This window comes from Austrofundulus limnaeus, unplaced genomic scaffold (assembly GCF_001266775.1).
Source record: "Austrofundulus limnaeus strain Quisiro unplaced genomic scaffold, Austrofundulus_limnaeus-1.0 Scaffold120, whole genome shotgun sequence".
Taxonomy (NCBI): Eukaryota; Metazoa; Chordata; class Actinopteri; order Cyprinodontiformes; family Rivulidae; genus Austrofundulus; species Austrofundulus limnaeus.
The window spans coordinates 1,061,999-1,068,189 of NW_013952522.1; the positions used below are offsets into that span (position 1 = coordinate 1,061,999).

The 6,191-nt window shown below is 40.2% G+C and overlaps 1 long non-coding RNA gene across 1 annotated transcript in view; it reads right to left on the reverse strand.

Moving 5' to 3' along the window:
• Positions 1-2,011: 2,011 nt before the first annotated feature.
• Positions 2,012-6,191, reverse strand: part of LOC106522084 (uncharacterized) — a 16,619-nt gene continuing 12,439 nt past the window's right edge. The window contains exons 2-3 of the long non-coding RNA XR_001310745.1: positions 5,858-5,861; positions 2,012-2,022 (exon numbers count right to left, since the gene is read on the reverse strand). This is a non-coding gene — a long non-coding RNA (uncharacterized LOC106522084). The remainder of the gene's footprint in view (positions 2,023-5,857; positions 5,862-6,191) is intronic.

Sequence of the window (6,191 nt, forward strand, 5' to 3'; positions counted from 1 at the left end):
TGACATGCAGTGGCCTTTCCTGGTGCAATGCTTCAATTCATCAGAGTGGATTTCACTTTTCTGCCACTGTCTCAGCAGGATACAATGTAACGTGTGTGTGTGTGTGTGTGTGTGTGTGTGTGTGTGTGTGTGTGTGTGTTAAAATCTAATGTGTGACAAAAAAAAGCTGTTGTTAAATCCTAGCAAACTTTATGGAAAGCACTTGACACAGAAGCGTTGGTGACAGAAATGGTTGCTCGTCTCTGCCTCTGCAGGCAGACCGATGATTAACTTGTCATCAACGCGGAAGATACTTTGATTTCCCCATGTAATTCTCCGGTACTTTCCAGCGTTTACTGACCCCACATGTCACACAAGCGGCCAGGGTTTCCTGCTGATTTCATGCTTTTTGCACACATAAACAATCGCAGTGCCGGTATGTGCTTTTGTCTGCAGCRAATTTTCTAAAACCGCAGCAGAGGATCCAGTGGCGGCATTTTGGTTGCTAGCCAACRTTGCAGCAAGACGGACTTTTCCCAATTTAAAGTTGTGTCATCCATCTTCTTCCGCTTATCTGTAATYGGGTCGGAGAGGCAACAGGTCTAGGAGAGAAACCCGTCATTCCTCTCCTCCTCAGCGACACTTTCCAGCTCCTSCTGGTGAAATCTGAGGCATTCCCAGGCCAGAGAGGAAACATAATCCTTCTGAGTCCTGGGCCTCCTACCAGTGTGACAGCCAGGCACAACTCTAAAGGGAAGCTTCCAGGAGGCATCCTAATCAAATCTTTGCCTTTTCAACTCAGCTCTTTTTCACCACGACCGACCAAAGCAACACCCTCATGACTGAAGCCCCAATCTATCGATCCATCACTCCATCCTCACTCGTGAACAACACACACTTAAACTCCTCCCACTGTGTCACTGATGAAAAATTTATTCCAGAATAGCAGAGAGAGATTTGAAAGGTCATTAAATACTTATCTTTTGTGAAATTAGAGCAAAGAAAAGCACACATTACTTCAGAAATGACCAGACTGTCCCTTTTAACATGTTTATTAAGTCCTCCCATGTCCAACCGTAACTCGGCCTCCCTGCAGCAGACATAACTGTCGACGCAAATAAAAAGCGGAGCCTGTGAGTTTGCTCAGTCTGTGAGTATTTGTGTGCTGTTTGCCTCCCTCTCTGCACCACATCCAGCCATCTCAGAGGATAAGTGGTACGATTTACGGCCCTGCTGCCCACAGCTGCTGGACAAAGCATTTATATGGGCAATATGTTTTTTTTTCTCTCTCATCACTGCTGTGGTTTCAAAACCATCCCACCAGGATTTTTGTTAAATAAAGACATGAATGTGTTTATTTGGAAATTGTTTTAAATTCTGCTTTCCTAAGATATTTTATGGCATCAAGCTAAATTTTTCTTACAAAATATCCCCTCCTAAAACAAACTGTGTCATTAACCGCATCATTCCCACGAAGCTCCATGTTCATTAGTGCACGAAGCAGACCCACGCCATGCAGTGAGATGAGGTGYTATTAAAGACGTGAAGTAAAAATGTAGAATATAAAAATCTCCTATTGGCGAGTCAGACTTGAATAAATGATCAAGAGTTCAAACCAGCCTCTTCATAAGATGCTTTTAATGTAATACACGTGTTAAATAATGCCCGTCTTGCATCTCTAATGCACTTCGTTTCTGACTGCGTTAGCGCAGCCCTCCTCTTCGTTCTCCATCAGCTTTTGTTTCTGCTCGTACAGTGTCTTTCTGTCTGCCTCTCTGTCTCCACTGAAAGGGCTGAGGGCATTATGTGCCGCTATGAATGATTCATCCCCCACTGTGGTGGATGTGCTCGGACTGAAAAACAGGCAGGGGAAAGAGCAGGTGGCTGCAAGAAAGGTAAACGAGGTGACAAGATGGAAAGGAGATGCATTTGGAGTTTAAGAAATAAACAGGCCTTTTTGTTATTTCATACTTTAGTGCTCCTATTTGCCCCTTTTATGAATCGTTATTAATAAAATAAATTCTGAAATTGATGCTCTTCCTACTACTCAAGGGTAAAAAGGTCCTTAAGGTGTTAATTAGAATTCATCTTCTTTTTAAACTCCCTCCATATGTGCCATTAATATAAATACACAGTAAGCTGTTAACGTGCCATCGACTGTCTCACCATTTTACTTAACTCCTATTTCCTGCATACATAGCTTGAATAAAATCATTTTATATTAAAAGGATCAGAACTTTTGATTAGGGATGCACAATATATCGGTATTGATATTGGTATCGGCCGATATTGGCAATTTTTTAGAATATCGGTATCGGTCCGATATGTAAAACTGGGCCGATATTAATGTCCGATATTGATTTTCAATTTTTTATCTTTATGTTTCTGTTTTGGGAGGGGAGATGGTTGGTTGAGCAGCATCTGTTTGATCACAATAGTGATATTGACGCTGCGCAGCCAGGAATAACTGAAGCAGAGAGCCATGTCAGAGGTCTGGTTGTTTATTTACGGCATCAAAAAAAGACCTGTGTGTTTGTGTGTATATGTATAATATAATTTGTGTGTTGTGTAATATCAGTAAATACCGGTTATTGGCCATAACAGCAATAATTATATCGGATATTGATATCGGCTGAAATTTTCATATCGATGCATCCCTACTTTTGATGAGGGTTTTTGAGTAAAATTTATGAAAGTTAATATCTTATTCTGTTCAAATTAGCTGTTATCTCATCAGTCCATTCCAAATTAAACAATATCCTTCCAAACGGAAAAGCTATCTCCAACAGGTAAGATGCTGATTTTTCATTATCTTTTTCTCAGAACCCCACGAGACCTAAACCATCTGTTTAAATGGAAGAAAAACAATTCAAAACTAGCAAATAGTAACATTCTTTTAAAATCCTCTCTTTTCCTTTTGTTTCCCACCTTGCACAGAACATCTAATAAATAATTAAATGAACAATAATGCTAATTTATAAATAATGTATCTGTTTGTGACGATGAGGCATGGAGGGTGACAGGGAGATTGATGCTGTGGTCAGACGGGAGCTCCTCAGTGAGAGAAAAAAAGAGAGCTGCTGATTCCAAAGCTGCCCATTTTCATTAGGCCACCTTTCATCGGCTCTGTGTGTTTAATGACATACTTATGTTTAATCTGCAGCCACTTCCCAAGGCAGAGGTGGCCTGTGTGTAAGGCAGAGGCGTGTTGAGTGTAGCTCCTCCATGCTGCAGTGTCTTCCTATTTGTTGTCTCTCACTCCCCACATGTTTTTTTTTTTTTACTGTTTTCCACGTCAAATTTGTTTCGCTCTAATGAGTATCTRCTCCTGTGTATTCGAGCGTGTAGTATGTCCAGTATGGTTTTTATATGTAAATTTTTGCTAGCAATCTGCTTCAGGGTGGTCTGTGGCAGATGGTGAATTTGACAGAGCGGTATCTTGATGTTGCCATAAAGGCAACAGACCTTGAGTGGAAATTATCCTTCTAAGTGTGCAAATATGATGAACATGCAAGCACTTCTGTTCACAGACTGTGTCTAAAGCTTTTCACACAACAAAAGCCCCATTTAAAGTTACACTCAATGTTTTGGTGAGCACATGAACATATTTTTTAGCCCAAAAGGAACCCCCCGCATTTTTCTCCTATCTTGTCCAGTTCAGCTCGGCGGGGTCTCAGAGCGAGTTTCATCACGTCTGCCATTAACGGCGAGGCAAACACGACATTCTGAATTATGTCTGTGCYGTTACCTTTTTGCTACTGCTGGGTAAATGAGGCGGCTATAGGCTGTGTTTTCCCCCGCTGCAGCTAACCTTAGAGGTCACTCCCAAGAAGGAGACATTCATCACTCTGACATGTGGATGCTGTGGGGAAAAGAGAGAGTGGTGTGTCTATATGTGTGTGATACAGTATTAATGTACCAAACACTTCCTCCCAGTAGAAACAAAGCCCAAGCYGCAGAGATCTGCATTGTACTGTAATTGTGACTGTCCCATGTCAGGCAAGTCAGTGTAGAAATGTTCCCATGTTTTCTTTCTAGAAGCAAAACTTGTACATTAGCTCCAGCTTTTCAACCAAAAAGGTAGCAAACTTGCACATTGAGGGAAAAATGTCAGCACATGATACTAAAAGTGAATTATTTTCCACTTTTTWAAATTTAAACACAGAAAATAATGACTCATTTCTTCTAAGGAGGAGTTCTGTGAAAATGTGGTGAGCAATGAGTATCTTACCTGTTGTAGATGAACAATGTAAAGAAAAAAATKTATGCAGAAGTGATGTTAAAGACAGTAATTGAGGCTGGAGTCCTTTTAAGTTGGCTTTTATCTCTTTCAAATGTTTCATCTTGTTAATCTGGTCAGAAATAAATCCTGTTTCTCCAAACTGAGATTGTTTAAAAGACTATGAACAACAGGTAAGATAATACACTGCTTGGCCAAAAAACACCACCACCTGGATTTAACTAAGTTCTATGATGTGGTGTTGTTGCAGTTGGTCAGATTTAGGTTCAGGTATTTTTAGGTTCTGACCTGAATATATTGAATGACCAGATTATTCCATCATTGGATTTGTTCTTCCCTGTTGGCACGGGCATATTCCAAGATGACAATACCAGGATTCATCGGGCTGAAATTGTGAAAGAGTGGTTCAGGGAGCATGAGACATCATTTTCACACATGGATTGGCTCCACAGAGTCCAGACCTGAACCCCATTGAGAATCTTTRGGATGTGCTGGAGAAGRTCAGACTCTACCATCATCAATGCAAGATCTTGGTGAAAAATTAATGCAACACTGGATGCAAATAAGTCTTGTGACATTACAGAAGCTTATAGAAACAATGCCACAGTGAATGCGTGCCATAATCAAAGCTAAAGGCGGTCTAATGAAATATTAGTGTGTGACCATACTTTTTGGTGGTGACTTTTTTTTTTTGGCCAGGCAGTGTATTTGGTCATTACAGAACTCCACTTCAAAACTTCTGAACTATCCCTTTAAGTCTTAGGATAAAGTGATGCAAGACTTTTATTTTTTTATTTTGGCAAATGCTGTCTGTCATTTATAAAATACTTGTGACTACAGTCGCTTGCATTGCATTACCTTAAATAATGACGAAGCATACTCTTATATATATTTTTTCTTTGTCAAAAGAAAAGTTTACCCTTTTTTGCCATTCACACTTTTTTGCCTTTTTATTTTTTTATTTATAATTTTTATCCCTCTGCTTTTATGGACATATTCTCACGAGTAATAGAAACATATCGATCGCCATCATTGTTTGCCAAGTGTGTTAGCYGTCTAGAAGAGATTCATTTTATCCAAACAAATTGATATTTCCTCCCTGAGGACATAATCTCAGATGAAAATRGAAACAAATCCTAGCTGTTGTTGGGGTGGCAGCTTTTGCGTAGAAGCTTGATAGTTTTCTGTTCCAACACACGTCTCGCCGCCTTTAGAAACACACATCAAACAGCAGAGCTGTGACCTTGGCAGGCGGAAGGGATGGGATGCTCTGACTTTGAACGGTGATGAACAGACGAGCCTTCCTGGCATTCCCYTGCCACCGCTGACTGCCTCCTCTCACTGGGAGGAAGAAAATATGCCTGATTAGTGAGTGTAACTCCGAAATGTGYAAAAAGCTGCCAAGATTATGACAAATCTAAAAGATATTGAAGCAGAGAGGAAAAAAATAGAATACAAACAAGCCAAATTACTCTTYGCCATTGCTTAATTGTTCAGTTTAATAATCCAGATCTATAAAGACACAGTTATGTTTATACATGTAATAAATTTGATTGGTGGCACCCTCCGTTCTTTCTGTACGGGGGGCTGATGCCCACCCAAACAGCTCTTGTCTGATTAGCTGCTAAACACAATCACTCTCCTTTTTATAACAGTCTGTGAAGTGATTTATGATCTTTATAAACCTCAAATTAATTCACGACGTATAAACCACCGACCAATCACACAGAACCTCTCAGTGTGCATGTTTTTGTTTCCTGAATGCAATAAAGCAGGSGTGTCAAACTCATTTTCACTGAGGGCCACATGAGCGTTATGGTGGCCCTCGAAGGGCCACTTGTAATGAACTTTGACGTTTCATGTTTAACTGTGACTAAACAGTGTTTTAACACGTCCTCTTTTAAACACTGATACGTGTGACTAACACACGCTAAGTGTATGACTGACTAAATCTGAAATATATACAGAAATA